Here is a 23,657-nt window from a genome sequence, read left to right as displayed (position 1 = left end):
AATGCAGAGCTGGTAACGTGGCAGCACACAACCAGCAGCATTCCCGTTCCTGCTGCTGTGCTCGCCCCAGCTCCCGAGCCCTGGCCCCAGCGCAGCCCTGCACAAACGGACGAGCTCTTGCTGCTTCGGGGATGCTGGGCTGAGGGAGCCAGAGCCGTTTCCTCTGGATCCCTTCTCTCCGCACTGCTGCCGGCGCAGCCATACATCACCGGCTCTGGCACTTCCCAGCCGCATTTCGGATGCGGCAGGCAGGCACTGAGGACGGGGAGAAGGTATTTACATAGTAATTTCAGACCCAGAGGGGGAATAAATCCACAGCCGCTTTTGGAAGGCAATCCTGCAGCAGAGCTGGCTCCACACTTGCCTATTTTTGTCCGAGCCCTCTCTGTGATTAATTCAGATGCCCATGGACACCAGTGGCAAGGAGGACTCACCCAGAAGAGCAAGCAGATCCCTCCTGGACCCTGGGAACTGTGCACTTCTACCCTCCTGAAGGAATCGTGAGCATTTCCCCCCTCAAACCCAGCTTAACAGCAGCCTTGTCACCCTGTCACACCGCCAGCAGGCAAACCTTCACCCGGGGCACTTCGGCGTCCCCTTGAAGGGCGCAGAACCCCGTGGGAAGCACAGGGACACTCAGACCCGGTCCCCGCAGACCAAGATGTGGTTTTCAAAGCTAAAAAGCTCCTAAAGCCAGGCTCAAGGGTAAAAGCACAGATATTTTCTGAACATACGAGCAATCTGAAAGTCAAACTAGTTGGCAGTGATCACAGTGGCTTCTCTGGGATGGGATTAAGAGGGTCAGAGGCCTACCAGCACAGCTGGGCATGTTACATCTTCCTAATCCCCATCTGATCCCCAACACCTCTGCACCCCAAGCAGCACAGCACCCTGCGCCACTGATGGTCCCTCCTGGCTCTGTTCTCCCCCCAGCCCAGGGACAGCCTTGCTCTGAGAGGCGAGACAAAATTCACAGGTTTTGCTTCTCCCAGCTGCTGCTGAATTACCAGCTCATTTTCCTGCCAGCTCCCGGCTGCCCCGGGAACCCCAGCGCAGACAAAACACTCTCACCTCTCTGGGAAGAAATTAAGTTTTCTCTGAGGAAGTAATCAGGCAGCGTGTTCCACTTACTGCGGAGATTAAGAGGCCTCTGCTAATAGCCTGCTTCCCATAGCAGAGCATGTCAGTGCTGCCTCCCTGTCTCAAGCAGCTCCCAGCACCTCTGGGGCTGCCGCGCACTGCACAACTCTGAGTTACCTTCACTTCCAGGTCCCATGAAACACCCGCACCTGGATTTCCTTCCTCTCCTCCTTCTCTTACGCACCCTAAAACACTTCCAGGGACAAGCGATAATCCGACTGAGGGGATAACCTGGGAGGTTGTTCTTTGCACATCCCCTTTTAGCCATTTTCTCATCACGTTCAAGCCGGTTTGTGTTTCAACATAATGGGGTCGTAGACTCCCCAGTCACCATGTTACCGTCAAGCACACGTTGCATCAAGCATTTCCATCTAGCTGGGGACATGGCTCTACCCTCTGTAGGTGTATTTTGAGGGTTTCAGGGTAACGTTAGCAGAAACTAACAGCAGACTACCAGCCTTAAAACATCCCAAACATCTCCAGAGACTCCATTACCTGGAAATGAATTTAATTGCTAAGTGGGAACCGATCTCTTCAGGAGGGTCTTTTGAGCTTGTGACCCCCTGGGTCCAGTAAAGGCACAGCCTCCAGCCCAGGAACAGCCACGTCCGTGAGGAAGCCTGACCAGAAATGGCACCAGCGCATCACACGAGTGGGAAGAGCTCCGAGCACGAGAGCTTGCAGAGATTTGCCAAAACACCACCCCAGGCACCCCCTCGATTTGTTTTCAGCCTGACCTCCGAGCTTTGTTGTAAATGACCGCCCGCCAAAGGCAGCCCGGTGCTTACAGCTTTCAGGACAGCATTCCCTCCCGCGGGGAAACGAGAGCACCGCAAACCATAATCGCTTTTGGATACATAATGCACTAATCAATATTAATCGGGATAGTTATCTCCTCCAGCTTGCGTGCCCTTAACAGCAGAAAAAACGCTTGTAAAAACAGTTTCCCGTTCGGTGTGTGCCGACTGCTTACTTCCAAAACACGCAATTTCTCAGAGCTCTCGTTCTGTGGGACTCATTACCTGGCAGGCTTTGGTCGCTGACGGATCTGGTGGACCCCGCGCGGCCTCCAACGACAGAACGCAGCTTTTGCCTGCGCTTTTCTACAGCTTTGTTTCTTGTTGTTAGCCCTCTGGAAGCCTCCAAATCAAAATGGATTTTGTAGCGTAACGCAAACAAAGCGTGCCCTAGAAAGGCCTCAAATGAAGTTATGGATGATGCTCTCAGTTTAAACAGCATCTTCACGGCTGCTTTTAACAGACTGATTTCTCTGGCTGGGCACCACAACACACTGCTCCGAGAGGGGGGAGAGCTCACAGACCCAATTCCCCAGCACCAGTTTAAAACCTCTCCAGCAGCCCAAGCTTTCTCAAGGCCGACTGTCCTCCCTCCTCTCCCCAAAACCCCCATCCCTGGCTCCCGTTGTTCTCCTGCACCAGTTCACATCCACCCACTGGTGCCACAGCTCCCACGGTGCCACCAGCCCAGCGCTGTGATAGGAAGGGAGAGCAGCAAACCACCCCACGAGGAAAAGTCCATCGCACCAACATCTTCCTTGGATGGAAGAGCAACGTATAGTTCATGGGCTACAGACACAGCCCTGTGTTTCAACTAAGGGACTGTAGAAGCAGAGGATTTGGCAATATAAGTGTTGAATGGTCGCTGTGCCCTGCAAGAAGCGTATTCAGACCGACATGTAAATTATAGCCCTGCCTGCTTCTTGCTTTGTCCTCAAATGGGCTAAAGAGCACCCAGCAGATGTTCTGGTGCCCATCCAACACCACAGTAAAAGGTTGTTGAAGGAGGGATAATTGAAGAGAAGTATCAGCGAGGAGGAAAACAGAGGTGGATAGCAGCTGAGGAAGAAAAGCCCTCCTTGAATTTGAAGAACTGTGCCTTCCTTTGAAGCAGATCAGTGAAAAGCGCTCTGTGCCTGCAGGGCAGCGATTTGGGAGAAGGCTGGAACAATCCAACTGCTTTATTACCGCTACCGCACAGCTCTGAGATCCCTTCCAACTCTCACAGAAGGGAATATTGAAAGGAAAAGACACTAACCCCAGAGGATAGGCAGCAGAACCGGACAGATCCTTGCGCTCCCCCTTCCTCCACTTGCTGTTAGTGACTGCAGCCCATGACAGCCTCTCCGCGAGGCAGGGCCGCTTTCTGCACAGGGAGGTACGTCCGAACAAGCGGCACACCTTGCCCTTTAGGTCACACCTGAGGGCTGCCACCCAAAACCAGGCTCAGGGGGCTGCAGACGTGGCCGAGTGCCGTCGTGCTGCCCGCGTGCTACCTGGCATCTCGGCGTGCTTCGTGCACATCACCCCGGGTGGGGGCAGGACCATTACGCAGGCAGGTTGAAATAGAGCAGGAGAACAAGGCGGGTAGCACCTTCATATCACTTTTATTGAATTGGTCCATGACCAGTCTAATCATCCGAGGGGTGTACTTGCAATTGTGTGTCCCAGCCCAGGTGAGCAGGACCTGCTATTAAGCCTAGGTGAAGCTGCTGTTCTGAAGGTTATCTTCAAGCTTCCTGAATTTCAATTTTTCAGGGAAGTCAGCCTCGGGTTAGGACAAAGTCAGCCAGGAAGACATTCAACAACTTCTCAGAAGTCCCGTATTGGGTTTGTGAGACAAGGTTTTGGTAACATTGGAGCTGCAGGGGACCAGGCAGGGTTAAGCCATGGTCCCACGGAGGCAGGATGCTCGCAGAGAGCAGAGCATGCCAGCACCTTTGGTGCCCCTGCTACCACGCACAGAGCCAGCAAGGTGCCTGCTGCCTGCTTTTTCCAAAAGCTTTTCCTTTCTGCTCATCGCAGAGCCTGAAATAATTCCCCAGTACTATAATGCAAACGTTTACAAGGGCCTGCATGCGTTATTTTCTGGTTTGTGGCCCCAGCAGAGCAGGATCTTGCATCCTCTGTACAAACCAGGGCCGAGGTCTCCCCTTCCCTCCCACCAGCCTCCAAGACAGATCGCTCCTAGCCGGCCGTGCCGCGGGAGGTACCCACAATTTTTCAAGCACTGTCTGTCAAGAGCACTTAGATGAAAGGCCAAAGCAGCGAGTTGCCTTAACTCCAGTGGAGAGACAGCTGCATATCAGCCCATTACTGCCATGATCTGAGATTTGTTTACTGTCTGGGCCATAGACAAGCAGAACAACTTGTAGCAATGAAAGCGCCTTGGTGCTCCAGCACAGAGCTCTGTAATTTACCAGCTATGTTCATCTCTTCCTCCAGCAGGGAAGCCAGAGACAAAGGTAATCGCTCCAGACAGCGTGCTGTGAGCTAGTCTGAATGCCTAAGGAAACAGAACGAGCTGGAAGATGGTTCCCCCTTCTCCCACCACTAAACCACAAACATCCTAGCCAGCCCTGCCGCTTAGGAAAGGAGGCAGAGGCAATTCGAGTCCCAGGAGGCAGGGCAGGGTTAGGTGATCGTCCCGTGAAGCAGGAGGATTTCTCAGGCCCCACATACGGTCGATAACTTCTTCAGAGCCACCAATTCTAAGAACCAAACCAGAAGAAAACAGGCCTCACAGGTGATTTAAAATATCTCGAAATCCATCAAAAAATCTTTCCTTCCAAAATGGAAGCGTGGCACATCGTCCACTACACTCCCAAGCGAAAAGCAGCCTCTCCAGAGGTTAAGTTAATACACAGCAACTAAAACAGAGGATGGATGCTACCACCAGTGCATTCGTCAAGAGAAATCCCCGCTGAGAGCGCCTCCATCAAGCCCGCTGATCTCCGACCGCTCGCTGGAGATGGAAGCTCCTGCTCCGAGCCAAAGCTCTGATCTCAGCCCACAGCAGAGCTCTGCCCTCTGATGTTACCACCTGCCTTTCGTTTCCACATCATCTTTCATTTAGCTGCTTTAGAACACCTGGTACCCCACTAACTAATTGAAGATCATTTTCAATCCTGAACATTATCGTCTGCATTATGTTTATCACCTGTTTTTTGTTTTTTTTTTTCCCCCCCCAGTCCTTGAAATCCCTGGCCTGTTTAATTAGCAGACCTTCGGCAAGAGCCTTTTAAAGGCACTTGAGCTTACAATTCCTCTTGAAATCAGATAACCACCACATCTCCGCAATGTGGCCTCAAACCTTACATTTCAGAGACAAAACGGGGAAGTTCTCCAGCAAGGAAATTGCTGCGGTACCAAAGAACCCCAAACACAGACGAGGTCCTTGCTACCCGAGCAAATAATCTAAGCCTAGGCAACAAAATGAGGCAATTAGAGATAAACGACCCAGCATTTATCCTTCTCACTGAGGCTCATTGAAATGAGCAGCATTTTGCTGTAGGTATATTTAGCTTTTGGGGGTGGGGAGGGACAGGAAAGGGACTGGATTATTTCCCACTTAGCTTTCCCCTTAAGTACCGAAAGGAGTTCTTCAGTGCAGACAAGTAATAAAGCGAGCAGATACCGAAGGAAAAGCAGTGAATGAAAACATCTTTTGCCCATCCTGCCTTAAAACTTTGGATGCTGGGCCTCAAGATGCTTCTGTTGCCCCTGCAGGTTCAGCTGAGCCCAGATCCTACACCCCAGGCACGGTACGGGGCAATCCGTCCCTAACCAGAAAGCCAACGCATTGTCACACGAGGAAAAGGAGACCAGAAAGGATGACAAATACTGTATTTTCCCCACGAACTCCGTAAACTAAATGGCATTACACAGAGGTGTTTTTAGCTCATGGATCCATAAGGTTTTGCTTTTCTTTCTGTTGCAAATTTATATGTACCAGCATAACTTGTGGCAATCTGGAGGGAATAAGACTTCTCAGGGATATTTTGCAACTTCCACTTAAGCTCAGTCTGTCTTTATATTCACTGTCATCTAAACTGTGAATATATTATTTTTTCCCCAACTTTCCAATTTTATCATCTACCATCAGTGTCATTTATGTGCAATACTGCCTAGATGGGAGCCGGGGATTTTTATTTATTTATTTCTCATTCAGTAACTTCACCTTAATGTGTTATAATACAAAACATAACGGCCCTTACTGGCTTGGATAGGAAAGTTAATATTTCATTTTCTGTGTTTTATGTCCTGATGGCTTCCTACTAACATCAGAGGTAATTCTCACATATTTCACCAGGAAATGTAATGGGGTGGAAAGACATTCCCTAGCTCCGCAATCACTGTGCTAGCTGAGACAGATGGAATAGGGACTTGCAGAAATGCATTGGTGGTGTCTATTCTGGACAGACTCTGGGCAATTTATATAAGCTACTAATGCGTTTGTCAGGGAGACATCAAGACATTTTTTCTTTTGTTTGTTCTCCCCACAAATTGGAGAAAAAGAATGGATGCATTTGCTGAGATACAATCTTTAAGTTAGTGGCGTGGAAAATTGCATTGATACTTCCTGAGCAAAATGATCAACTTTATTGAACAGCAGCAAAAGCTGAACATTTGCATGAGGCTTTTAAAAAGAAATCTTCATCTCCTCTCTATGACAAGTGAAACAGGAAGTAGAGCAATTTTATCTGGATGTTCTCCAAGGCATAAGGACTTAATTGGAGACCAATTTATTTTTGGGACAGAGGAAAACCTATTGATCAAGGGCTACATAGAAATAGATGTAAAATTGGAGACACATTGAGCTGAATGTGCTTTGAAGAAGGGGATTTGATGGCTTCCAGGGCTGGAGCGTGTAGCATGGTCCTTTCAGCCTAAAGATGCCAGGTTGAAAACTCACATTCAAGGCCTGACTAGGTGTGAGCAACTCAAACAGCTCGGGCGATCTCACTTATTTTCGTGTCAGGCTGCAGGTTGTCCCCCTACAGCCACCAATATCTCTGGTATGTGCAATTCCAAATTCATCAAGAAAAATAAATGGAATCTGGAAAGTGAATCAAATAACACAGTCCCACAAAGCCCAGGGAAACAGGCTAGGATAAACTGAACTATTTTTATTGCCAATATCATTTCTTCACTACTAACAGAAAAAGACCTCATCCCCATCACTATCTTCTCTTCCCAGGTGAAGTCCAAACAGGGTCCTTCTAAATAGCAGCAGTGAAACCCATCACTTGGTCTTGTGCACGTGGAGAACAGCCGTATATTTATTTCATGTTACCTAAGAGGGTTTCCAGAGAGATTTTTGCCCTGCCCACTCTCCACTGAGGCAGCACATCGCTGTGCAAGTTATTTACAAACAACCCTACCTTCCCCATCTATAAGCTTTTAACCCTGTTGCCTGGATGGATTAGGATCTCATCAATGCTGGCAGACCTCCTTTGCCCTTAATTTTCAGATTTCATAACAGAGCTCCTGAATCGCTCCAGAACACCACCTTTTTCTGGGTTACAGGTAGACAATCCCCCCACCAAGCCCCACGTTCTCTCTCACAACCCTAAAAATCACATGGCCTCGCTCACATCCATACCCAAAAGCTTACTTTCCTGCCTTGAACATCCAAAATCTTTTGTGAATGCACACATGTGAGTCTGTCCACACTTCAAACAGTCTCGCCATCAGGTATCTGAAGTTTGTCGCCCTGATTTCCAGAAGCCCTGGGACTCCGCAAAACTTACATTCCTCGTTAGATCTCATGTCTGGAACATTGTGGACAGCGATAAGTTTATTTAAAGAAAAGAAGTAAAAGCACATAGAAAGCAAGCCACAGCAGTCCCAGGACTTTCATTACAATTCAAAGGAAGAACTCCCTGCAACTGCTGTCAGCAGCGTGGCTGGCATCCTAAGCGAGCCTCTAGCACCAGTTAAAAAGCAGCTCTGCCAAAGAGGAGGGGGGGGACATAAATAATCCAGCGGTCACAGCCCGCACCAATCGGCGGAGGTTTGTGCTTCCCAGCTCCCCGCCTCAGATCAGAAGCAGCCGCATCACACACTGGCATGAAAGCTGCTGCTAGGGTCCTTCCGAGCTTGAAAGACCTGGTCCTGCATTCCCCACTCCTTCCCCCTTCTTTACCCCCACTCCCCACTTGCGCTCCAAGCCCCTCCCTTGCTCATTGATTTAATTATTCATAAAGGGAGGCTCTATGGACTCCCATTAATCTCTCACACTCTTCCCATTTGAGGTGAGTGACAAAGCCACAGCGATGCACGCAGCACCGATCGAAGTATTGATCAGCCTCTAGCATTCCCCATCCTAAGCTGGGAGTCGGTGCCGGTCGGTCCCCACTGCACCCCTGGGATCCAGGCACGATGCTCAGCACCAGGGCACGCGAAGGAGGGGTTTAATGCTGGCAGCAGAGGCTCCGGCAGCTTGGCCCTCCCGGTGGTACCAGCCCTCTGGTAAAAGGGGTGCCAAGGAGATTAGCAAAGCAAAGAAATCCTCAGGGCTCGTAATTCTGCTTTGGGTATTGGGATCAACGGCAAGCATTTACCAAAGGAAGAGGATAAGCCAAGAAGCCTTACTCTGTAACACGCCCTTTGTGCAACTCGGCAGCAGACTTGTGCACAGCACCAAAGCAAGCTGGTCTGCTTTCCATCACCCAAGTTTCTTGACAAATTCAGCTTACTCTTCGCGCTCTGTAAAGAGGGGACATAACCTGATCACATTTGGGCAAAACTCACCCTGAGGATTTAGAGGTATGCAAGCAGGAAGGCTGCGTGCAGCCCCAGCTAACAGACAACCCCAGCTATGCTTTAGGGCAGTGACCAGCAAGGCCCATTTGCAGGAGCTGTGGAGGGAAGGACACTGCCTTGTAAAGTTAGGGACACAAACTTATGGCCCCATTTTAGCTTAAAGCAGCAGGATGAGGAATTTCAGGCAGCTATTTTTGACACTGAGGATGCTATAATCTCTTGCCCTCTGCGCTGCCTTTGTGCCTGTTCTGTTCCCTAAGGAGATTTTAAAGGTGAGCTATAAAACAGGGAGAAAAGGGAAAAAGAAACATGGTTTCAGGTCCCAAGTCAGCATCTAGAAGTATGTGCTGGCCCAAAAACCTCCAATGAGTATCAGTAATGAGCACAGGCTGAGAGCCCACATCCCACCTGGGAACAACCTGCATGTTTCGGGTGCTGAGGCACCAGTGAGGACTTTCAGGATAATATCTCAGAAGGCACCTGTGCATCTCTGGTCTGCATGCAGAGGGCAACAACCCAAGGATGCAACACCTCCAGCTTCAGGGGGACAACTCCAGCACCACACTGCTTTGCGGAGCACCTGTCCCAGCCCCCCTGGCCTGCTGTGGGCCACAAACACAGAGCTGGGTGTCCACATCTGATCTGCTCAGCGCAAGAACGCGTTCCCATAAGAGGGGGGGGTCCTTCCATGGCAGCACCCATGGGATCCTTGGGAGAGGTGGAGGTTTGTGGCACCCTTCTTGCAGAGGAGCTCTGCTCCCCCCCAGGCAGCATCCCCCTGCTTGCTTCCGCACACAAAACACTCTGGGTTTCCACAGGAAGGCCAGCAGGGCTGAACACAAAGCATGTCAACATTTCACTTTTAAATCTGGAGCTGCAGGGCTCTTTCAAGAGCAGTATTCCCTTGCAAGGCACCAGCTTTGAGACGAAACCCACCAGAGACAAGAACACATGAACCAGCATGGCAAATCCCCCCCTTTTGCCAGACACCGCCTGTGTTCTTGTCTTCAAAGCAACCTCAATTCCCTGTATTGTCATCAAGTAGAGGAAAACCCTCAAACCCAGGGGCATGTGAATTCACATCAGCGACTTTATTTCAGTCTCTCAGCTCAGACTGTTGCCTACAGGGCTGAGCCCAGGTCTCTGTGCATGTGTTTGTATCTTCACCTCATCGCTGCTGAAAAACAGCGAGGTTTTCACGTGTTTTAATGAAAACTCATGGTGTTGGCCAGCTACAGACTCCATCTCTCCTTGCTTCAGAGGTCAGGAGAGTCCACGGATGACACCTTCATCCCAGGGCAGGGTGTCTCCATCCCAAGGACACTGCAAATCCTTAACACCAAGCCTCTTTGGGGAAAAGCCAGCTGGGGAGGCACAGCTAGAGAGCTTGAAAGGGGTGTCCACGCTCCCAGGACATAGATGGAGAGAGAAGCATACACCTGGACTGAAGTACATCCACAATGCCACCCTGCCAAGGGACACTGCAAAATGAGCACTCATTTTTTAGACACGGCCCTGGTCTATTTGTGCTTCCCCTCTCAGGACAGGACAATTTCTGCGCTTCCCAGGATGTCTCAGTAGTTTTCTGTAGCCTGATGAATTTTGCAGTGGAGTTTGAAGATGGGAGGCATGAGCTGAATATGCTACCAAGCCGGAGCTGATTCCCATTTCAATTCTCCAGGAACACATAAGTGAATGTTTCATTTAATCATCCCATATTCTCCAAGGACTCTGCCTCTCGCCGCCGTCTGAGGGCTCCTGTGCATACAAACGCACCTTGAGCAGGAAAGCCACCTTCAGTCAAAGCACACAGGTAAACACATGCCCGAGTGCATCTCCTACCACAAAGACACCGCTGCATGTGTACAGCACACAGAGCCGGGTTCAAAGCAGCCCAAAGAGCAGCGAGAGCCCCTGGGGTCTGCTGTCACATCTGCACGGGCAGAGCTGCGGCCCCGAGGGCCCTACCCCAGGAAAACAGCTCCGCAGCACACAGCTTGATGAAGAAGAGCCCAGCCCTGCAGGGAGCTGTCTGGGTACAAAAACTCTCAGCGCTCAGGCTCTGCTGTTCCTCCTTCAGAAAGGAGAGAGGAAAAAACACACACACGCCAGAGAGGGAAAAAAGTGAATTGCCTGGTAGTATTTGGAGCTCAGGACCTGCAGTACCCATCTGGAACTCAAACCAGGCTGTGATGGGTGGAGGAAACATCCTGCTGAAGTGTGCTGTAAACTTCGACAAGCAAGGATTTGCTTTGTATACAGAAGGAAGGGAGACAGATGTCGTACAGGAAGTTTTGCGTCAGGGACAGGATTTTATCTTAACGTAGATGAAAGCATCAAGTGAAGGGCCTCTCATCCCCTCCTCTGCTCTGATGGACTTGGGGCATTTGGAAAGACAGGGCAGGGGCACAGCTTTTACCGATATTTGACATGAAATCCTGTTTTCTGAAAGTCACCAGCTCCTCCCTGGGGATGCAGGGAAGCAACACTTAGCTAGCCAGACAGCTCCAGCTCACCGCATTAGGTAATTCTTCAAGGGTGCAGAGAAGTTCCCTCAAGCAGGCAGGCTCCAAGCCACTGTTCAAAACCAATTCCTTAAGCTTCAACTGCCTGAAAACAAGCACGGAAAAGCCACGATGCAGCAGGAACATAAGCATTCACATCACTGAATCCCAGGCACTGCAGCCCGGTGTCTCCAGCCCTCCTCAGTGGCCAGGGAAGAAAAACTCTCTCCCAGAGTGATTTACAAAAGCTGTCAAGATGGCCAAAGATGGACCAGAAATAAGAGCTATAAAGGAAAGACGGGAGATTGGGAGCTGAAATTGGAGAGCTTGAAGAGGGAAGTGAAGGACCTCGAGCCTGATGAGGCTAAATCCATAAATCCACGCTCCCACCAAAGGGTTTGCCATGCAGACAGACCACAGGCTCATGGCACAGCAGAAGCAAGTGGCCCACAGGTGTGTTATTGGGGTCAGAGCTGCTCCCAGCCCCACAGATCTGTGGGGCCTTCCCTGCTGGACACCCTGGCACCAGGACACTCATACTGGTGCCAGTGCCACCGCCGAGCTGGGTGGAGGAGCCTGGTGGTGTGGAAGCACCAGAATTTGGCACAGCTGGGGGAAGTAACCTCGGTTCCTTCACTCCTAGCATTTTCAGTTTGAGTCTGTCTCCTTGAGAGCAGGCTGTGAAGCAAAGGTTTTTCCTTCCTCCTCTTTCATCCATTCCAAATGTCAAGCAAATTGAGGCCAGCTCTGAAGGGCTAAAAAAAAAAAAAACAGGCCTCTTGCAGCTCCGGAGTGCTGACTTGCATCACTTCGGGGATCTTAGCTCCTTGTTTTGTAAATAAGTCGAGGGCAGCTGGAATAATATACCTGTCAAACAGCAGCGAGCCTCCAATTTCCCCTGACAGCACCAGCTCACATGTGCTGCCTTTTCCAAGAGTCTGCCAGAAGGAATCAATTCTTTAAACACGTCGATGTACAAACACGCCCTGTTGCTTCGGTAGCTTCTGGCCATTGACCACGGACCCGAGAGAAGCCTCACCTCCAGTTTTGGCTCCTCGTTTCGGTTTCAGGCCACATGTGGACCCAGCCCTCCGCTGTGAGATCCACTACCAGCAGTGCAGGTGGGCTGCCCAGCACTTTGCTTTATGACCCTGTTTTCAGCTCAGGACTTTACCCCAAGCTCAGTTCATCTAAAGCTTTCCATGCCAGGGGCCTGTATCCTCCACGAATTCTTTTGGGGAAGTTTCTCTTGGAATAAGTTTGCTGTTTTTAGAGAAATAGGTTATTTTAGAGGGGAAAACACACGTTTTACCTAAAGCAAGAAAGAAAAAGCAATGCTTCGGCTCAGTCTTTACACTGGTCTCTGTACTAATAGAAGAATCATTAGAAAACTGGAAATCACTGAAGAAAAATAATTAAAGAATAAATAGATATAGTGGCTCTGCAAACAGAAATTCATTAAAGTTCGCAAAGCACTGATATTTTGACAACTGCGCTATGGCAAAGCTCACGTGGAAATTCAGTGTTGTGTAGTCAGAGCAAGGATTAGAGACTGCATCATAAATAATGCATACAGACAGACAGCTTGTGATGAGACCAAAAAAATAAGAGTGGCCCTGCAGTTACCACCAACAGCTTTCGCGCACAGAAAGAGCCACGGGTCGTGCAGAGCAAGTCAGAGGTGCTTGAAGATAGAGGGATAAGCAGGGAGAGCTGAAGTTATTTAAAGCAACCTCTATTTGATGTTTTCAGCCTCGATGTTCTTCTCAGAGAAAAAAATCAAGTATAATGTTATACAGCCTGTGTTTATTTGCGCCAACTGCTGTCCAGGGCCCCCAAAGCACGCTGCAAACCTTCACCAGTCAGGCTGAACCCCATGCACCTGCAGGTGTAGAGGGATCAAGAGATCCCATTCGAGGATGGAGAAACTCAATCTCAGGAGAGCAAACACTTGCTCAGGGTCAAAAGATGCCTGCGATAAAAGCAGAAATAGAAGAGGTGGCATGGCTCAATATTTGGGACACATCTTCGGTGCTATAAACTGGAACGTGTGTCTGCACGTCTGCAAAGCAAAGGCAGCAGGCTCCTGATCTCACCCCCAGGGCCAGCGCTTCCCTGCACGAAGCAGTCTCACTACAGACACGCTACGCCGATGCCAAGAAGTGACACAGCAGCAGAAGAGCATTTGACACAGAATTAAGCTAGCAAAGCACCTGGGCATGGAGATCACACACCAACCGTGCTCCTGGGTACTGGGAGGTCCCGCACCAAGCAGCTCTGCTCCTTACACCGCAGAGTAAGGCGGGTGGAGTGAGTGCAGCAGCAGCAGCGCAAAGTCAGAGCTAGAATTGAGTCCTCTATTAAAAAACAAGGCACTTCTGATTGTCAGGCCAGTAAGTGATAGCAAGGGTGAATTTAATGTCTTAATTGCAGGCTTACCATGCTGTGCTGGGTCAGACCCGCACTCCCTCACGTCCACTGTCTTGTTTTGCACAGCGCCCAGAAAGGAGGGGAGGGGAGAGCAGAGCAAACAGACCCAAGTCTTCCTTTATTGCTGCCTTGAGCACTGATTCACCAGTCCATAATCCTAAGGGTAATTGCATTAAAATTATTAAGACTCACACTAAGACTTGGACCATTGAGCATAAGCTTAGGCAAATTATTTTTACTTCTCTACAAGTCAGCGCGCTGCCGTCTCATTTACCACGCTGACGGAGCAGAAGTTTCGCAGCTCTCTGCGGAAGGCTTCCGCCACGCTCCCCCCACCGAAGGGCGACCCCTTTGCTGCTTGAGCTAGCAGAACAGCTGCCGGCAGCAGAAGGCTGTTACCCCCACCCGGAGCAGGGGCTGCACCAGGCATTTACAGCTTCATGAGGTGTCAGGGCCTGCAGACAAACAGCTCGAGAAGCCAGAAATACCATCGCCGAGCGACACGGCAGCCTGAGCCTAAGAACATCAGCCAAAGCGCTGACCAAATGTTTCCCGCTTCATGTCAGGAAACAAACCCAAATGTTGACAAATAAAAACACAAGAGCCGGGCTGGGCAGGAGATGCTTCAATGTTTCCCCGTGCCTGGCTTGTGCTTTCTAACGCTGACACACGCAGAAGCTTCCTGCTGCGCCCGGATCTGGGAACGGGGCCCAGAGCCCACGGAAGGTGCCAGCCCCTCCAGCAGGCGCTCGCCTGTCGCCGTTCCCCAGCGGGAGCTCTGCAATCCCACGGCTTCTCCCAGACCCTAAAACCCCCCTTTCCGCGGGCAGCACTTGCCCTGCTCTTGCTGGAGTCCCAGCCGTGCAGATGAGCTGAGCGCAGAAAGCGGGTCCCGTCTGCAGAGCGACCCCACACGCTGTGGGGAACTGGGCCCCGCGCCCTTCCTGGCATCCTCTCTGCCCTGTCCCGTGGCAGAAGGCAGGGGAACCCTGCTGGGGTGGGCTGCTTCCCGTGCCACAGGTGGGCAGCCAAGTGCTCCCTCACCCTACCGCGCTGTTCTGCGGTCACCGCACAAGGATCCACATCCCGCTCAGATAACTCCCTAGGAAACCCCAGTGACTGAAACCCAGGAACCTCCTGCCTCCAGCCCGTCCCTTTTGAGGGCTCCATCAAGACACCTTCCCTCAGCAGATGAAGTTAAGATCTACCTACAGGGACAGTTTGAGCTGCCTTTTCTTTTTTAATGCTCCAAAACTTCTCTTCCCAGCCCTGGGGCTTCTTATTTTTCAGTTCATTACCACCCATCTACCCCAAACACCTTCCATTTTGATGGTTGTTACTCATTGTTGAGGTTTTTTGTGGTTTTTTTTTTTTTTTTTTTTTTTTGGATTTTCTCACTCCAGGGACTGGTGTGGCTGATCACTTCTTGCAGGGAGGAACAGGGAGGAAGAGGGATCTATTTGTCTGAAAGTTGGCACTGACCAGGACAAGATCTGCACTTGAGCAAGTCATCCAGGTACCTTAAATAGTGAGCCAAGAGAAGCAGGTGCTTGCAGGGAGCACTGCATCCACCCACATCCCAAAGCAGACACCTACCACCAGGCAGGAGAACCTGCCTAATCTGCTCCCCTTTCCCTTCACTCCGATGATGCAGCAGATGAACAGCTGTAGCCATAGGTCCTGCCTTCCTCAGTGCAGCACAAGCAAGATTAATCTCAAAAACATCTGTTGCTGGCAATGGGGCCCTGCAAACAAGGACTCCTCCACTCCTCTCCTTCCGTGCTACAGCTGTGCAGACCTGAGGGGGAAGGATTTAGATTGCACTGTCTAGCAAGGCCTTCTAATGAGCCTGGTTTTGGCTGCAAGCACAGCAACACATTTGCAGAACCGCTACACCACCCTGAGATGCCATCTGACTCCGTTTAGGGACGTCTGCTGCCGAGTTCCCCTTTTGTAGGGCTCCGTGAAAACAATCAAAAGTGGGAGGACCGCAAGGAAAACGTTCTCGTGAGCGAGCGAGCCTGGGTTGTGAGTCAGGCTGGGACAGCACATGAAGGGAGGAAATGGGCAGCAGCTCGTCCTCCCCAGAGCTGGCTACATTTCAGCATTAGAGAACAGCTTGTGAAGCACGGGGAGCTGCTGAAGGTTTAAAGCACGTACCATTTGCCACAGCCAAACAGAAGCAGCCCCACAGATAGGTCTCCATGAACACGAGGACCAGACCTGGGGGCAGGCGTCGGGAAGGTGTTTTGCCTCCAGTGGTCTGCTTTTTGATGGGGAAAATATTGGGCCCTTCTGGTACACAGATGTCCTGGTGTTTTATCAGGAGCATAGGTGCCACCCACCTGGCTCTAGCTGAGCCCCAGACTTGCAGCACTCCAACACCTGAAGCCTGTCCTCTGCTAAATGTGGCTGAAACAGGCTAATGGTGCAGAAGTTACGAGGAGCATGTACACAGACACCGGTTATGCAAGCCTCATTTCTTTAAGAAACCAGGCTAAAAAAAGGTAGCGAAATCTGTTCCACCTTCCACATACTCCAAGGTTAAAGGACCCTTTATTTTAAGCACCGCAGAAGCTTGCTCAGACTCTCTCCTGAAAGCTTGCCCGGGTTCAGCACCAGAACTGGTGCTGGCCTCTCAGAGCCGACCCCATCTCCAGGAGGAAGCTGTCTGAGCGGTGACTGATGGAGAAACCACTTCATCACGCCTCCCAGAGGACATTATGACAGCAGGTTTTCATTCCAGAATAAAAAAACACTCCAAAGTAATTAGCATCCTTCCAAAGTGAAGTAATTACGCTACAGCAAAGTCACTTCTGTTCCAGAAGAGTGTCCGTGCAGGCAGCTCTTCTGGAAGGCTTCCGGCTGAACAGCTTATTCTGCAACAGCAATTCCCATCAATTCCCCAGCGGAGGCAAGCCCAGCGAATGACAATGATCTCTCACTTCCCCTCCTACAGGGAGGAAACCAGATTAGGAAAGCTGGTGCTCTTCAGGAGATGTTTCAACTAATTTGACAGATCTACCAGTTTACGGGAAACAATTTTTGTGCGCGCGCGCAAGTTTTATAACCACTGGCAGATAATTAGAGGAGGATCAAATTCTTTCCCTGCCCTTAAGGAGAAGGCAACAACGGGAGCTCAGCTATGTGATGTCTTGGCCATCCGAGTATCCACGGGGCAGAGCTTTTATGGACTCCAACCATGCACAAAGCTTCAGGAGCGTGCATTTTATTCGACACCGGAGACTCCAACGTAAATCATAAGCCCGGAGGAAAACTGGCTGCGTTACTCACAGCTCCTGGAACCGCTTGTCCGACAATAAAAGGGACATGAAAACTAATATTTGAATCCATGAGTGCAGTAGCCATGGGCAAAGCGTTGTGTCCAGCCCCAGCACCAGGGCACTGAGCATCTCCGCTGCCTGCAGCGACGCTGGGCTGCTTGCAGCCTCGCAGGATTTGGGAGAACATTTCCAGCACTGCCTGCTCGCCAGACACTGAGCTGCGAAGGCAGAAGGGTTAATTGAGACCAAAACGGCCTGGGCTGATTTTGCTGTGGGCTGGCATGTACTTTAAGTGCACCGATCTATCTTTGGCGCTCCTTAGCATATTTGCTCAGCTTATTTGCATACACAAATATAAACCGTGCTCTCCAAAAATTGCTCAGAGTCTGGAGCAAATTAAACACTCAAGCTGAGGAGAGTGGGAGGAAGGCAGTGAAAGAAAACCGTAGCTACACCATGCTCTGGGCCTGTGGCTGACATGGCTTAAAGCAAAGAGGCCTTGCAAACATCGAGTACAAGGGGAAAACATTGAAAACATGACAGCAAAGTCACGCTGCTGTAAGAGAAGAGATGCATGAGTGGTTTATTCCTGCATATTTTTGCTGCTAATACGGAAACTGAATCTGTCTGCAGTGATAGCGATTATATTTAACTAGAGAAAAGCAGAGTATTGGAGGAAGATCAAGGCAGAGAACTGATCCAGAGCTTCTTGGGATGAGGGATGCTACTGATCTCCCTGCCTTCAGCTGAGCATCAAGTGGCCAGGAGAATTAATGCTCTGCTCCTGCAGACACCAGCCCCAGCCCACGTGGGCAGATCCCAGCACCCAGCTTTGTCTAAATAGGAACTTTGTGTGTCAAAAAAAAAAAAAAAACAGATTGGGAAAAGGCAGCCCATGCTGGCTGCCCACCCCCTGGCAGAGCAAGGTGCTCTGGTGCAGCTGAGCAGCTGGTTTGGGGCTCAGCAATGCAGGAACGGGCTCTCGGGGCTTTTAGCACAGGGCTGTAAATATCTGTGATTTTTCCCAGCCCGGGGAGCTGTGGGAAGCAAGTTGCTTCGTCAAATTCTGGCGGGCAAAAGCTCACATCGAGCTCGGTATCAACAACTCACACATTGAGCTCACCCAGGAGACGGGAAGGGAGGCTTAAACGCAACCTCAAAGAAAGGTCAAACGAAATAGGTTTGCTCAGCCCAGATAAGAGTTTTCTGAACTGGGGATATAATAACAGACCTCTGATATGTAAAAGGTTGGTCTGAAAAGGGAGGTGAGCAATTATCCTTTAGGCCACTAGAGGCAGAACAGCAGAAAATAGGGTGAATTTGCAAGGGAGAAAATAGAAAAAAGGTAAATTTAGGTTTGTTGGTTGGATAAACTTCCTAGTGCTGAGGGTAAATAAGTACAGAAACAGACTACTCAGGCAGGGGGCTGAGCCCTTGTCAGAGGAGGATTTTAAGAACATCTGCCAGGGTTGGTGTCATCTAGTCAGTTGTGTATGGGGTAGGGAAAGGATTAGATGTCCCACCAACCCCATATTTCTAAGATTATTCTTCTGTTTTGCATACAGAGAAGCGCAAAGAATTGAATGTTCTGCAAATAACGATCCAAGAAGGATAAATCGAGGGTTTTGTCCATGTACAAAGGAACACGCAATGTGAAATCCAGCACATGGTCCCGGAGCAGGGGCTGTGCCTGGTGTCACAAAGTCCCTCTAGCAGTTCCCATTTAGGGTGGTGAAGAAGGGAAGCACCCACCTTCCTGCCCTTGTTGCTCATGTCCAGACAATCCTTGGGCGCACGAGCAAAAGCCACCAGACTCCAGAGGAGTTTGTATTCCTGTACATCCCACCTACTGTCCAGTCTATAGCTGGGTCCAACTCCTGATGCCCCAATGCAGGCAAAAAGCACAGCGCAGAAGGTAGAGACCAGGGAAAGGCAGGCAGACAAGGGACAGGTTCCTCCTGCCCCTGCAGGAAGCCCTGCAGAAGGGATTCCTTTAGCCCAGTGCAAGCAGCAGTCACATTCATTCACTTGGGGTCTCACCACCTAGAAGGTGCAGAACCCCCTCCCCATCAATCACCACCATGAGATCTCCCCATTTCCCCTCCCTCCCCAAAGCAGCTGAGAACACCCCAGCTCAGCATCCCTTCAGACCTGCTCAGCCCAGCAATTCTGCTTCACATTTTGGCTACAGGAGCTGAGAAGGATTTTCTCTGAATGAGCTCTTATTTCAGGGCAGAAAAAGAAGAGTAATCAGCTCTCTGGAGCAGTGTTTCCCTCCAGCCCCCGTTCCCCAACCAAGCTCCCACTGGGGGCTTGAATCACCCCTTCCCCGTCTCCCCAGAGGAGGCAGGCTGAGCCCCCAGAGCTGCCTTGCAGTGATCCTCCAGATGTATTGCACTAAGGAGAGGAAGGAATATTGTCACATAGGAGACAGAGAGAACCAACGGCAAAGAGGGTTCAGCTTGCTTTCTAACAAAAAGTCACTTCCAGTCTGTTCTGGAGTGACTGACTTACCCCATGGGGACAGGGCAATGCTGGAGTACATCTAGGCTAGCACTGTACGCTCAAGAGAAAAGGGTAAAAAAAATATGGAGGCTCTTTGCCCCTCATTCCCTCAGCACTTGAGCTTCCAGGTGGAAATCAAGTGGGGTAAGTGAGGCAGGAAGGGATGCAAAGGGACCTACCATGCTGGAACCGGCCCAAACTAAAACTACTTTTCTCCCCCCACCTCTGGCCATTGCTAATAAATTAGGTCTGCCTCAAAATACCTCTCAGGAAAATGTTGTGGGGGAAAAGTCCCTGTCTGCCCTTTAGAAAAGTCAAAGCTTTTCTAACCAAGCCCTCCCAGACGCTTGATCAAATCAAGTGGACCCAAAACAACCTCTGGAACAGACCCAGACCCGGCCTCTACCTCCAATCAATGAGTTTTTCATTTGGGAGATTTCAGCCTACAACCCCCTAAGCAGAGCAAGCGTTGTCAATGAAAGCAGAGCTGGCACCACAGCACGAAGACAGCCCAGGATTTCCGTGGCTCTCCTATTAATTCTTGACCTTATTTTGCAACTTCCCCTTAACCGTGCAGCCCAGGCCTGAAGTAACATCCCCACCAGCTTCTGATGCTCCCTGCAATCTCAGCACCAGGAAATCTGTCTCCGTCTGCCAAAGTGTGAACCGCAAACCAGGATTTTGTTCCTGGATTTACAACTTCTGACTCCACGAGTCTGACTGCAGATGGCTGCGACCTCCAAACGCGCTTGCAAGCACTTCTGAACTTGGGAACATTTTGAACTCAATTAAAACTTGGTTCCTGCGGTCAGATGCTTGGTGTAAGTTAATCAACACTGATTCTAGCAGAGAAGCTTCTCACCAACGGGGATTTTTCCCTGAAATTTTGAACCTTCACCATGCCCGAAGTTGCCTGTATTCTTTTCCTTCAACAAGGAAAAGAACCGAGGCAAAAACATTGATTTGCCTGGGGGAACTTGGGTACACTCAGTGACAAAGATGGGAAAGGATCCAAACAGTTCATCGCTGCTTGCCTTTGATCTGCCACAGTTCTTGCAATGCCAAGGAGCATCTTGGGCACATTTCTGAAGGAATTACTGAGGAATCCTGGAGCTGAAGTTCCCAGTGAATAGCAGAGCTGCACACAAAGGATTCTCAAACATTTACAGAAGAGCAGAGTGAGGAATCCTCTTTGTTCTGGGCATGTAACATTAGAGAACCTGTCAGCTCTCATTTCACTTGATGACTTGGATAAATCTCTGTCTTTGTCTTTCTGCTTCTCTTTCTTTTATTGTTTTTCCAAGAAACAGTTGACATGAAAAATGAGAAACAAGAATTGCACTGTCAGTTAGAAACACATACATGTAATGAATTGTAAACTGGTTGACCCTTCCTGGGTATTGATTCTGCTTTTTAACCAGGAGGGGGACCATGGACTGGTTTGCAGAAACTAATAAAAAACTACCAAATAAAATCTGAACCCAGGATTTTCGTATTTTAACCTTATGCTTGTCACAGGGCTGGCTGGAGCACTATAACACAACATAATTCTCACCAAAAAAAAAGGCTTCTCTAAAGTACCCCTTTCTGTCTGAACGAGAAACTTGCCAGTTTTCATTTATCAGTTTTAATCATAAAGAAAATGTAAATAATTGAGACCATAGGCAAAACCAGGGCTCTAAAAAGAAAGCTCAAAATGTTTTGCTTTCTGGGATTTCTATCTCCCATCAAAACCTTAAAAGATGCTCATGAAATATTTTTCACTGACTGAAAAAGCATTTTTATGAAAAAGCATATTTCCTGAAAAAAAAATTTGCATTTCTCAAACAGCTGCAATAAATCCTCATCTCACAGGGATGCTGCGAGAGAGATGCTAAGCTTTAAACAGTTTTAGAAATGGATCTTCGGCTGGCATAAATCAGCCTAGTTCCACTGAAACAACAGACCCGAGGCTCAGATGCACGGAATGCAACTGCAGAGCAGCTCTCCCGATTTACACCAGGTAAGTGTTTGTCCCCCTAACATCCCCGCAAGCAGGAACAAGAGCAGCCATTACAACCGACGCATTCCTAACTTGAAGCAATGAACATTTTTAATCACCTCAGCCAAACGCCTGGGTAAACCCGCGCTGCTCCCACTTAAAGCCTTAAGCACATTCATCAGCATCACAGCTACTATTGTGCATTGCAAATGACCGGGACCAGGTAACAAAGCATTCCTCTAACTTCCCCTGTCATATGATGTATGTTGTTTGCATTGCAGAGAGCAGCACCGGGATGATTGACTGCATGCAGTAACACAGACTAAAGGACAGGTGCTTAAAAAAGACTTGCAAATGAGAGCAGAAACACCAAGCGCACTCCCAATACACATATACATTCAGCAGATATTTCCCTCCACCCCATCCAGGCCAGCAGAAATACACTTTTTTTTTTTTTAGCAAACCCTGGAAACAATGAGCCTTCAATCTTGGCTACCGGCACCCATGGAAAGGGTAGGTAACTCAGGAAAGTATGCAGCCTGCGAGCAGGCATTCAGCCTGCTGCTTTTAATCACCGCTGCCTGCATTAGCTATATGTGCTGCTTTTTTTTTTTTCCCCCCCTCTCGTTCTTTGCAAAGATGACTTGTAAATAACTTTTTCCAATCTCTCTTCAAGCAACATCACCTGGGGTGTCTGGAGCTGTCAGACACCACAGCATTGCTCTGCAGCCCAGCAAGCAGGCTGAACCACCGAGCCCAGGGGAGCATCTGCATCCCGCTCAGACAAATGCAGGTGCCTGGAGCTGCAGAGGGCTGCTTGCCAACCCGCTTTTGGCCACCAAATCCAGGGGTGCCTTTCTTAAGCCTTCCAGTAAGTGATTGCAAATGGCCTCACGCTGAGACAAAGCTCCGGTTTTTAGCAAAGCCATCCTGGCTTCAGAGCTGGATGGGGGTTTTCACAGGGGACCAGGACCCCTGCCCAAGTTTCTGCCCTGCAGCCACGCTCGGACACGGAGCTGGGGGAGCACGAAGTGCTAATGGAGATCTCTGGTACAGGCACCCTTAGAGACCAGCAGGTGCAAAGGAACAGAACACTGGGGTGGGGGAAAAGCATTAGGAAAGCCACAGGGTTAAATGGCCTTAGCACATACCAAAGCACCCCTGCCACATTTTGCATCCCCTAAAAGCCATTTATTTGTTCCCTGCCCCATGCAGCCCTGCAGCATCCCCACACAGGACCCCGAGCTGTGCTGGGGTGCACAGGCAGCGCCTGGCCTTATGGAGGGGCAGAGGGACAGACTGCAAGCACAGAGCCAACAGATGGGCATTTCCGGATGAATTTTTAGCTGTTCCCCTTGATGCTATTTATAGCAAAGCAAGACCTCCTGAGGCACAACCTTGGTAAGCTTCCACTCATCTGCCACTATGGAGTGAGGAAAAAAAAAAAAGCCAAGGGAGGGATTTGGGACTAGGCTGCACAGTCATCGGAGCTTCCTCCAGCTTTTTGTCCTTCCCTTGTTATAGCCCCTAGATACACAGAGCAAGAAAAAAAAAAAACACTCAAGAAACAACCACAGAAAGAAAAGTGCTGCATCGACATTTCTGGGCCAGATCAGGAGGCAGAGATGGAAATGAATTCCTGTGCAGCTGCTGTCTCATTGACAGATATCACTGCTCTTTAAAACACACTTATCTCACTGACAGATCTGCTGGGCTTCTCCACTGCCTCCCCTAGCACTCCAGGCTGCAGGGAGGCACATGAGACAGAAAAAGAGAAGCAACAGAAACTTTTCCTACCTTATCCACGCAGCTGGGAGGTCGAGGGAGGCAGAGCTGAGCACATCCAAAAGCCAGGCTGCCCCTACAGCCATGGGGAAATGTAACCACAAAACAAAAACAGCCAAAAGCTTGAGCCCAAGTGGGACATCAGGCAGCAGACAGCCCTGCAACTGCCACACAAAAAGCTAAGGAAGGCCTGAGCTGCTCGATAAATGCCCTCCCTGCACAGTGCCCCCAGGTGTTGCCCCTGGGGCCCCCCTGGGGCCTTGCTGGAAACACCTGGGCAAAAAGCTCTGCAGCACATAGATCTCAGGTGGAAGGGAGCGAATTTGGGTGGTTTTTAGTAGATTGAAGAAACGAGGCGTGAATAGGGGAGAAGTAATTTTCCCGAGGAGAAGTCTAAGGAGAAAAGTTTGTTGTCCCCATTACCTGAGCCAGCTGCGTGCCTAAGGGAGGCCTAGTGCTGCTG

General features: G+C 49.9%; 1 long non-coding RNA gene across 3 annotated transcripts in view; it reads right to left on the bottom strand.

The window, feature by feature from the left end:
- Positions 1 to 23,431, bottom strand: part of LOC106039832 (uncharacterized) — a 110,489-nt gene extending 87,058 nt beyond the window's left edge. For all 3 annotated transcript variants that reach the window (XR_010826180.1, XR_007163249.2, XR_010826179.1), the window contains exon 1: positions 23,207 to 23,431. This is a non-coding gene — a long non-coding RNA (uncharacterized lncRNA). The remainder of the gene's footprint in view (positions 1 to 23,206) is intronic.
- Positions 23,432 to 23,657: the final 226 nt, after the last annotated feature.

The sequence above is a fragment of the Anser cygnoides genome, chromosome 21, assembly GCF_040182565.1.
Source record: "Anser cygnoides isolate HZ-2024a breed goose chromosome 21, Taihu_goose_T2T_genome, whole genome shotgun sequence".
In the NCBI taxonomy this organism is placed as follows: domain Eukaryota; kingdom Metazoa; phylum Chordata; class Aves; order Anseriformes; family Anatidae; genus Anser; species Anser cygnoides.
This window is presented reverse-complemented; position numbering and strand designations above follow the sequence as displayed.